The 11,778-nt window shown below is 46.0% G+C and overlaps 1 pseudogene; it reads right to left on the reverse strand.

The window, feature by feature from the left end:
- Window positions 1–9,955, reverse strand: part of LOC134203876 (liver carboxylesterase-like) — a 23,971-nt pseudogene extending 14,016 nt beyond the window's left edge.
- Window positions 9,956–11,778: the final 1,823 nt, after the last annotated feature.

Here is an 11,778-nt window from a genome sequence, read left to right on the forward strand (position 1 = left end):
TTATTTTGGACAATAAATCATTTTCCATGCTCCATATATCCCACATTACCGAAAAAGCTACATTAACAATGAAGAACAAAAAATCGGTGATAATTCGAAAAGATGAACCGGTTATGAGAGCTTCCCATTATTTTACCAAATTACAGCAGTTTGGAAACCCGTAGGTTACGTGCCACATCTCAAAATTTATAACGAGCTAACATTCAGACTATCTTTTGGCCTGCAAAATAAAAAATGAGCTTCTCCTTGCATGAAGTTAACAGCAACAGCGGAACTAGCCCTTTAATCTTTTATTCCAAATTAATCAATCTGTCTAGCAAAATTACCGTTTCTAACTGCTCACTGTCCGTTGTGCCGCGCGAACTACCAAGTACATATCTGCTGGGAAAACTCTAAAGTGCTCGAATTCTCCGCTCCATGCAGATCTCTACTGGGACGGACGGAATCTACACTTGCTTCCAAAGCTGTTGATAGGATGAAAGTTCGTTCGATACTCTGGAAAGCGCACAGCTTCCCAAAAGCTTCCTTTCCTTTCTCGACACATACGTAGAATGGTGGTGAATTTATTGCTCTATTAGCAATAGGAGGAATTTCATGTTTATAGGCTCAGGTTTGAGCTGTGCTCGAGCGGAAAGATACAGCACAGAAGCTAGATTGCCCGGATCCGAAAAGGTGCGTGGAGCAGCTCCAGCGGGAACGAACGAGAAGCTAGTTGAGCAGAGGATTTCCGGAAGTGAGAAGGGATTCTGTTAGTCGGATTTGAATGAGTTGGCTCCTGCTTCAGCGGAAATATCTATGCATATCGACCTCGATAGGTGAGCAACGAGAAGAGAAACACGTCTGGAAATCTTGTTACTTAAGTGCGAATTCAATAGGTCAGGGAAAAGTGGGACAATGTGCACTTTTCCAAACATGAAACCATCAAATCGCTCATAGATTTATATGTAAATTGTTCTACATTCAGTAAAGACAATTCAAACGCAAACACAATTTTGAAAGTTTCTCCTATGAAATTCCATCTGGATAAGCTTACAGTAAAATGGTTTTTGAAATTCGAATACATCTTCAATTTTGAGATTCCGCCTACGCAAGCTTTTCGATAAGATTTACAATATTCTTGGGGGCTCAAATGGGAGCACAATTGAAATCGGTTTTTATTAAGATCTCCAATATGAAAGAAAGTAGATGTCAATAAAAAAATACATTGTCAAAGCATCCACGTATATGAGATAAATGATCTATATGGGGTGAATGAAACCACTCAAACAAAAAGATATTGTCGAAAAATTGGAAGAAACACACAGTCAAGTACGAGACACCGAAGACAGCCTTACTGTTGAGGTCGAAATATGTATCTGTCTAGGTACAATCAAGTGGCGGTATTAAATGGAATTGTGCGAAACGAACTCGTCTTAAGACAAGTAAAGACATTCCACTAAAAGCTCAAAACAATTTTCTTATCACACTCATCAAAGCTGTCTGTCTCGTTTTTTACATTCGTAAAAAAATACACTTTGTGAATTTTAATAATTCTTCACTGTTCTCTATATCATATAGCTGCCACATAAATTCACAAATGAGAAACAAGATATTCAGTGGAATTTTATTTGTCAAGGACGTTTCTGTGGAATTGTTGCAGGGCAGCATGAACTTGGAAACAAATTTAAAATTACCGCCTTTAATTATCGATTTTACTCAATTGATCTGCATCGTTTATCCCACTAATGATGCCGTTCATCGTCCTCCGCTGTTGCACCGTGGAAACGAAATATGACAACCGGCAGCAATCTCGATGACAATAAGGGATACCAGACCCAGTACACGGGATGGTCGCTCATGGATTCCACCCAATGCATTGCTCTATGCGGTATGCATTGTATGTAGTTCTTGTTATGGTCCAGTACGATAGCCACTGATTGCTCGCGTCGGTCATTCCAACTATTTTTTTTGCTACTGACATTCTATGGAAAGGTGAAACCATTAGATGAGCACGGTTTCTCTCCATGTTATGTTAGGCAGAACTAGTCAATTACGAACTAATTGGAACCATTGTCAACAAGTGATTTGGGATTTTTTGAAATATTTTGCATGATTTAATAAAAACATTGAAAACAATTACACATTTTGAGGTCTCATCAGAGGCATAAATAAAAATTATGCAAATATCGCGGGATATATTTTCGGTTTGGAAACGGTTTCGACATCTCTGTAAAATTATCACCGTATTAGCCTCATGATATACGAATGCAAAATGGTAACTTGGCTTAAAACCTTTCGGTTAATAACGAGGAAGTGCGTGAACACTAAGAGCGAGTCGGCAATGTTCTGAGGGGTTGTAATGCCAGTAAGAAGAATAAGAAGAAGAAGAAGAAGAAGAAGAAGAAGAAAGGCTGACTTAAAGGATGATCCAAAAGAGATTTATTTTATTTTTAGCAAAACCGAGAACTTCGTTTCGCCTTGAATTGATTTATTCTCTGTTTAATAATGCAGAAATTTCTGTTCATTTGTATAGGAGCCTTTCTAAAGAAAGGGAGGAGTTTCGAACCATCTTAACCCTTATGTGAGTGACAATTTTCCCACGTAGATGGGACACAATGGAGGCCACTGGGTGGTCCCTGGAAGATCCGGAACATCCGTATAAATGGTCAATTGATATTCCATTGTGAAGCGGTGAGTTTTTAGAACCCTTTCTGCCGAACCCAAGTATGAAATTGATTTGGTTTTGGAAAAAATGGTTTAAAAAATTTCGTCGCTTCAGTTTGCGAATTGACCATTTTTACAAGAATTCCGGTTTTCGGGGACACCCAGTGACACAATGGTCCGTATGTTGGTCAAAGCATCACCATTCTCAGGGTTTGGCAGAAAATATCAAAATCCGTCGCTTTACTATGGAATCAGGAATTGACCATTTTGATGTTCCGGATTCAGGGACCACCGGTGGCCTCTAAAACACACACACCTCCAAAAATACATACACTTGAACACCTTGTCCCAGTGACATATGAAAAATTCATATAATGAAACACTCATATAAATATACAGGCCAACTGTTATATGGTTGGGTACCGGTACCCGTCACCCGGTTTTCGACCCCTTATAAGTCTCTAATCGCAACCTAGACCTCAAACTATATCCGTCGCTTCGTCTCAACATTCTACGAGATGTCAGAAAGTTTTATAGTATTTGACTTACCTCAACAAGTTATTTTGTCAATATCAGAATGGGTACCCGTCCGTCACTCATAAAGGTTAAGAGCCTTACCCGGCTTCAAAAACCTCTGCATACAAATTTTCTCGCCAATCGGTTCAGTAGTTTCGGAGTCTATAAGGTTCAGACAGACAAAATTATTTTATGTATATAGATTATGATTTAAAATTATTTCGGCATCGTAGCGCTGCAGGAGGTTTGTTGGAAGGATCAATGGTGCGAAGTTTAGAGGTAATCATACCATCTACCAGAGCTGCGGCAGCACACACGAGCTGGGAACAGCTTTATAGTGATGGGCGACATGAAAGGCGCGGATCGGGTGGTGGCCGATCAACGAGAGAATGTGCAGGTTGAGGATCAAAGGCCGGTTCTTCAACTTCAGCATAATCAACGTCCATAGCCACTCCGAGCAATGATGATGATAAGGACGCATTCTACGCGCAGCTGGAACGGAGTACGACAGCTGCCCAAGCCACGACGTCAAAATCATCATAGGAGATTTGAACGCTCAGGTTGGCCAAGAGGAGGAGGAACCGACTATTGGAAAGTTCACGCTCACCGGCTGACGAACGAAAACGGCCTACGACTAATTGATTTGCCGCCTCCAAGAATATGGCCATTCGCAGCACCTACTTCCAACACAGCCTCCCGATCGGTACACCTGGAGATCGCCACTGCAGACAGAATCACAAATCGACCACGTTCTGATTGATGGACGGCACTTCTCCGACATTATCGACGTCAGGACTTATCGTGGCGCTAACATCGACTCTGACCACTATCTGGTGATGGTTAAACTGCGCCCAAAACTATCCGTCATCAACAATGTCGGTACCGACGACCGCGCGGTACGACCCAGAGCGACTGAAGCAACCTGATGTCGCCACTGCATACGCGCAGCATCTCGAGGCAGCGTTGCCGGAAGAGGGTGAGCTCGATGGGGCCCTCTTGAGGACTGCTGAATACAGTCAAAGCAGCCATTAACGACGCAGCGGAGAACAACGTCGGTGATGGGTCGAAGTCGACGGAACGATTGGTCTCGACGAAGAGTGCAGACAGATTCTGAGGAGGGACGCAGCGCGGCGGCTGCGCTGCAGCAGACCGGCAGAACGTGGAACGTTATAGACGGAAGCGGAGACAGCAGACCCGCCTTTTCAGGAGAAGAAACGCCGCCTGGAAGAAGCGGAGTGCGAGGAGATGGAACAGCTGTGCGTTCTCAAGATACACGCAAGTTCTACCAGAAGCTCAACGCATCCGCAAAGGCTTCGCCGCGAGCCGAAATGTGCCGGGATAAGGATGGGAGCATCTTGACGGACGAACGTGGTGATCGAAAGGTGGAAGCAGCACTACGAGGAACATCTGAAGCGCTGAGAGTACAGGCAGAAAGTCAAGGAGCGGAGGAGATGACTACGTCAGTTCAGGGACGATGGAAGCCAACCAGCCCCCACTCGAGGGAAGTTAAGGATGCCATCTAAGCGCAAAGACCAATAAAGCAGCTGGTAAGGATGGTATCGAGCTGAGCTCATCAAGATGGGCCCGGAAAAGCGGCACTTGCCTGCACAAACTGATAGTCAGAATCTGGGAAAACGAACAGCTACCGGAGGAGTGGAAGGAAGGGGTTATATCCCATCTACAAGAAAGGTGACAAACTGGGTGAGAACTTTCGAGCGATCACGATCTTTAATGCCGCTCACAAAGTGATATCCCAGACCATCTTCCGTCGTCTGTCACCATTAGTGAACGAGTTCGTGGAAGTTATCGCCGGCTTCGTTGACGGCCGCTCGACAACGGACCAGATCTTTACTGTAGGCAAATCCTTCAAAATGCCGTGAATACCAGGTCCCAACGCACCATCTGTTCGTTGATTTCAAGGCGGCATACGACAGTATAGACCGCGTAGAGCTTGGAAAATTATGGACGAGAACAGCTTCCTGGAAAGCCAGACCGATCAAAGCAACGGTGGATGGTGTGCAAAAGTCGAAGATCTCGGGCGAACACCCAGTTCGTTCGAATCGCGCCGGGGACTAAGACAAGGTGATGGACTTTCGTGCCTGTTGTTCAACATTGCGCTAGAAGGTGTCATGCGGAGAGCCGTAACAGCCGGGGAACGATTTTCAACAGATCCAGTCAATTTATTTGCTTCGGGATGAATGGACATTGTCGGCCGAACATTTGCAAAGGTGGCAGAACTGTACACCCGCCTGAAACGTGAAGCAAAGTTGGACTGGTGGTGAATGCGTCAAAGACAAAGACATGCTTGTGGGCGGAACCGAGCGACAGGGCCCGCCTGGGAAGCAGTGTTACGATAGACGGGGATACCTTCGAGGTGGTCGAGGAATCTGTCTACCTCGGATCCTTGCTAACGGCTGACAACAACGTTAGTCGTGAAATACGAAGGCGCATCATCTGTGGAAGTCGGGCCTTACGGGCTGCAGAAGAAACTGGGTCGAAAAGATTCGCCACCGCACCAAATGTGTCATGTACAAGACGTTAATAAGACCGGTAGTCCTCTACGGACATGAATCATGGACAATGCTCGGGAGGACTTTGCACACTCGGAGTATTCGAGAGAGGGTGCTTAGGACCATCTTTGGCGGTGTACAAGAAGACGGTGTGTGGCGGCGAAGAATGAACCATGAGCTCGCCCAGCTCTCATAGCGAACCCAGTATCCAGAAGGTAGCTAAAGGAAGGTCGATGGGCAGGGATGTGCAAGAATGCGACAGCAACCCTGAAAGATGGTGTTCGCTTCCGATCCGGCAGGTACGAGACGACGTGGAGCGCAGCGAGCGAGATGTGAGACCAGGTGCAGAACGACTTGGCGAGCGTGGGGCGTATTCGAGGATGGAGAGATGCGGCCTCGAACCGTGTATTGTGGCGTCAAATTGTTGATTCAGTGTTATCTGTATAGATGTAGACTAAAAAATGAAAATGAAATGAAATGAAATTTAAAATTATTTATATTGTTTGGAGACATTGTGGTGCAGCAAATGCTGGGTAAAGCGTACCATTGGTACTTCGCATACCTGGAAGAGCAAAACAGACCCCATCTCGCGGTCCGTAGCCTCAGACCCAGCAACTCCTATCCCTACCTCCTCGTGGCGCTGGCGGAACGAGAGCTTAGGAAGATCGGTAACCAACCCGGTTGGAACTATGGTCGTATGCTGACAAGGAAGGGAAGGGGTGGGGTGGTTTGTTCCTTCCGGAGGTGCAAATATTACTGAGCGACTGTTCTCCATGTTACGGTCGGCTGATCATCGTCCGAGTGCCAGCTAGGGATTCTTAGTAAAACTAAGCACCATGGTCCACCGGAAATAAGGAGGAATGGTCCTCCGGAAACTTAGGAGGTTTTCGGTGTCAGCCCTGCAAGCCAACCTTTTGAAAAACTCACGCAACGAATAATCAAGAGAGTACGGACCGGAAAAATCGGCGAAGACCACTAGACCGCGTAAACCTATGTAAAATTATGGATGAGAACAGCTTCCTGGAAGCTGACCAGACTGATCAAAGCAACGGTGGATGGTGTGAAACTCCAATTCGTTCGAATAGCACCGGGGACTAAGACATCTTCGCGCCTGTTGTTCAACATTGCGCCAGAAGGTATCATGCGGAGAACCGGGTAATATTCGTGGTGATTTTCAACAGATCCAGTCAAGTTATTTGTTCTGCGGATGAATAGACATTGTCTCGCCGAACATGTGCAAAAATGGCAGAACTGTACACCCGCCTGAAACGTAAAGCGACAAAAGTTGGACTGGTGGTGAATGCACCGAAGAAAATTACACGTTGTGGGCGGAACGAGCGCCACAGGGCCGCCTGGGAAGAGTGTTCTACACCCAACCGGCGGTTGTTAGATTTCTAACAATTCTGTATAGATATCCAAAACCTGAAGAGTCATATGCGAAATTGTTAGATTCCTATACAAATATTGTATATTGTATGCTTTTATTACAATTTTGTATAAAATATAACAATTCCGCATATGCCCAGTTCTTATACAGGTTTCTAACAACGCCGGTTGGTATAGACGGAGATACCTTCTAGGTGGTCGAGGAATTCTTCTCCTTGATCCTTATAAGGCTGATAACAATGTAGTCGAAATACGAAGGCGCGTCACTGTGGAAGTGACTCCAGAACAAACTGCGGTCAAAGAGATTCGCCACGCACCAAATGTGTATGGACAAGACGCTGCACTAAGGAGTATTTCAGCCAAATCCTGCCCAAAAGTCAAAAACAATATTTTAGATATTTCCATATTAGTTTTCATTTTGTACTTCAAATAGTAATACTAATTTGTCATGGACTTCTGGATCAATATTGATACTTGTGATCAATGCTAGCTGCCAAGACTTCACCATAATCTACATGCTAGTTTTATCGCAAATGTCCATGCAAAAGTGTTATTTTATCGTTTTCTGAATTTCCTGATTTTCAAGATGAAAATCAATATAGGTAACAATGAGGGCATGTAAAACGTTTTCAGCGATTCGATCTGTAATTGTTTTCAGGTGATCCATTATGATGATATTATTTGCTAGCTTTTTCTACCTTTTTTACAACAATATGTTTTACAAAATTAAGCTTTTGATTAGGTTCCAATGACTGCAACAAGATTGTTAGCGTTGGAAGATTGGAGTTTCCTTAATGAGCTCCACGAAGAATATTTCACGCTCACGCAATCGTGAGTGGTTTTCATTTTAATATGTTGAAGTTTGCTACGAAAAGCAGACGAAAAATTTAATGCGATTGTATTGATCTTATAGGTCATATGAGTTATTGATAGGGTTTGCGGGTAACATGCTGGCCCCGTTGAAAGGTTAGGCCTTTCAACCAATCATGTATATACTTCGAATATCGATTCACTTCTCACACTAATACTAGGGTCATCACTGTGCTACTCCAACAGGCGACTTTCCTCTTTGAATTGAGTTCTTCTAAACGTCAACGTCATCGTTAAGGCAGGTCATCGAGTCAGGTCGCCAGGCTTGGTTATGGGTTTGGCGGCTGCTGATATAGGTCATCCTTCCTCGTATGCTCAACGTCGGAATACCAGTTAGACGTCGGGGTTGGGCGACTCGAACCGGATAGAGGGCGATGGATCCAGGATACATGCCGGAGTACAACTCTTAGTTTTTTTAAATTTCAATGAAAACAATTTACAGGGCTCGGAGGCCCGAAGGCCTCGATCGTTGCGCAGTAAGACAATACCGCGATGGTAGACGTCAGTGCTGAGGGCCTCTGAAACCTCCATGGTATGCGCAGGGCGCACCGGAAGTACGCAAATTTTGATATGGCCCGTCGAAACTCTCCGTCGTGCGTCTTCATGTCGACGACCCTGATGTTGCCGCTCGCTCCACGAATGACTTGGGTGACTCTTCCATATCGCCACTTTAGCGGAAGATTGTTATCCTTGAGGCGCACCATTGTGCCCACTTCGACGCTGTTCCGGACCTGAGTCCACTTGGCGTGGGTGGAGGCCAGACAAATAACTCGTAGACCAGCGTTTCCTACCGTCGGAGGATCTCCGTTCTCTGCAACGATCAAGGCGATTCGAGGAACTTCGGAAAGGTCAGCTAGAAGGACGCAAGGGTCGATGAATAAAAAAGTGACCCGGAGTCAAAACGTCCAGGTCGTTTGGGTCGGCGGAGATCGGCGGTGGTCTGGAGTTCAGACAGGCTTACACAACCAACAACGTGACGAACTCATTGCGACAGAACGGAATTCGAACGGTCGAACGAAAATGCTGCTTAAACGACTTTACCTGCCTCCCACAGCCCTCCGAAGTTCGGACTGCAAGGCGGAAAGAATTAAGCGAATTCCGTCGTTGGTGCATGCCGCATTCTGGTGTTGTTGGGAGTGGAATTGTTTGGCTAGTTCTGCTAGTTCTCGAGCAGCTCCTCTAAAGTTCGGCATTGTCGCAGTGATTTGCCTTTGGTTTCCTCTGCGACGAAAAATCGATGTAATGCCGCGAGGAAAGGCGTTGAGGGTCATTGACCAATTTAAGTGGATGGCCGGTGACAAGGCAGACGAAGATGGCGATAGCACTTAGAGAAATTCATTGCGATTCTTCCCATAATAGAATGGTCACAGATCATCGCCGGTGTTAAGGAAAGGCAAAGAAGGCGTTACCCTTTCTGGGGCAAATCTCCCATGAGTTGCTCCAGAACTACACCCGTGCTGGTTACGGAGCGTAGCGCCAGAACTTCTCCCGGACACTTGCCACAAGCAATTGTGGTCCGGCGTAGTATATTTGCAATGATAGTGCTCCATAGTAGCTTCAGTCAGGGGTGACGAGCCGGAAGGATCATTGGATGCTTTCTGTCCTCCGAAATCAACGCATTCCTGAAGACGCCCACCAACCCGTAGAAGCCGTCCTTTAGAACAGGCGCAAGATTCTTCAAAGGCGAAGTCGACTTCACTTGTCAATCGGAAGCTACTGATGCGATCTTGTTGGGGAACACTTCTGTTTCTAAACGCACCAATGACGAAATGGCTTGATTTAGTTCAGTGGTTTGTAGAAATCCTAATCTGCGACGAGAGTGGTTTTCTGGCTTGATATTGTAGACGAAACGTTGGATCAGGGAAATTAGACGAACTAGTGATGCAAAGGACGAACGTAGGTGAAATAACTGATTTGGTTCGGGTGCGAATCGTTAGCGATAGGGATCGTTCTTCTAATGCTTCAGCTGGAAACTCCTGTAATTCCGTTGGAGGAGCGGAGGCCAGAAGCGTGATGGCTGCTTCAACCATGGCGGTACTGTCCACAAAACAGTGGCCTCATTTATCCGATTAGGTTCCATCCCGCGTGATATAATGTCCGCAGGGCTGGCCATGCCCGATACAGAGCCCATACACCATTCGCTGTTAGGTGTTGGACTTCTGAACCAGATTCGCCACAAAAGTTTTCCACCTCGAGGGAACCGATTGAGCCAGTGAAGCGTTATCGTTGAGTCCGACCAGAAGAAGGATCGGTGTTCACAGCGATGCTGGAGTTAGTAGCCAGGACTATCACCTTATGGTACAAATGACTCAGTAGTAGAGCCGGATAGCCAGCCTGTAGATTACCCTTTTCTGCCTTTCGAGTCACCGAGTGGGGCCACTTTTGATTGTCAGAAGGCGCACGGAAATACTACCATCATTAGAGACCGTTGAATATACAGACAAGCACCGCTGCTCGGATCGATGCATCACAGAAGCCGTGCAGTTCCACATTAACTGGAGCGTGGCAAGGTTACCCAACGTGGAACGGAAATTGATGGTAAAGCATCCAGACTGTTGTAAAGCAAGCCAATACTGTTGTTGGTGGTCATCGAGGATCATCCAAGTGAGCTTCGCCAGAGGGTTTGAACGAATATTTTGACTAGCACTGTCGCCGGAGCGGCCAACTCTAGCGGGTCAAACAGTTTTGCAGTATGTGATAATACCGTTCTTCTAGTAACAGAGTCCGTTAGTGACCATTTAGGAATGGAATAATGAAGTAGATCGATTGCCGGTTCCATATCAACCCCAGAGTTTTTTGGTAGACGGTGTGTCCAGAGCGCATCGAGGCTCCGCAGTAGCTCGGATGGTATGGCTGACAGTATGGCATCGAGTTGGATGCTCACTTACGTATGCTAAACCCAGGTGACTTCAGTAGGTTCCGAAGCTGGATACATAGTTGTGCCCATCGTCCCTCATCTTCGACTCCGAAGCATGTCATCTGTATAGAAATCTTTGGTTAATATTTCCGCCGCTTGAGGAAAATCGTTGGATCCTTGTTTAGACAACTCTAGAAGGCACCTTGTGGCCAAATACGGCGAAGCGTACCATAGATGACGGTAAGTTCGAACGTTGTCATCTGCTCTCGACTAGAATTCGGCCAAAGGATACGTTGAAGAGGGAAGTCACGGATCTGAGGATACATTTTTTCAGCATATGTGACAATGGCATACTGACGCATCCGAAAGCGAAGGAAATTGGTACGCAAGTCATCTTGACGACAGGTCCTACCAAAAGCGTCAGTTTAGTGACACGCCAGAGTCAGTTCGGCAGGAGGCGTCGAACACAACCCTCTATTTCGTGGTGGTACTATCCGCCTTCTCCTCGCCATGATGTGGAAGGTAGTATGATGGGAAGCAATCGTTGACGTCGTTGATTTCTCAGTGGTTGAGTAGGATACTCCGTTATGAACGCAGTATATGCCTGCTTCAGATTTGGGTTGGCATCAAGTCGACGTTCCAGTGCATGGAATCTGTTAACCGCAATATTCTTGGAGCGCCGAGCTGGGACAGAACATCGGTGCGCTTGGTAGTATTCACAGAATCGCCCCAACTCATCACGGAATGTGTTGGCTACGAAATGCTCTTCGCAGAAAGTTTTTCGGAAGACGTGTACAGGGTGTACCAGCAGGACTCAGTTCCTGTGTGTCTTCAACTTCTCCATGTGCAAACGACCTTGGACCTGCATGGTGATGAAATCCACTTTCGGCACCAGCCGGTGCACCCTGGGCAGCCCTGGTTCAAACATGGAATAAACCTCTCAGTCATTGGAATGATTAAATTGAAGTTTCAATATACATCAGCCGATCATTTGGT

Source organism: Armigeres subalbatus, unplaced genomic scaffold (genome assembly GCF_024139115.2).
Source record: "Armigeres subalbatus isolate Guangzhou_Male unplaced genomic scaffold, GZ_Asu_2 Contig279, whole genome shotgun sequence".
Classification (NCBI taxonomy): domain Eukaryota; kingdom Metazoa; phylum Arthropoda; class Insecta; order Diptera; family Culicidae; genus Armigeres; species Armigeres subalbatus.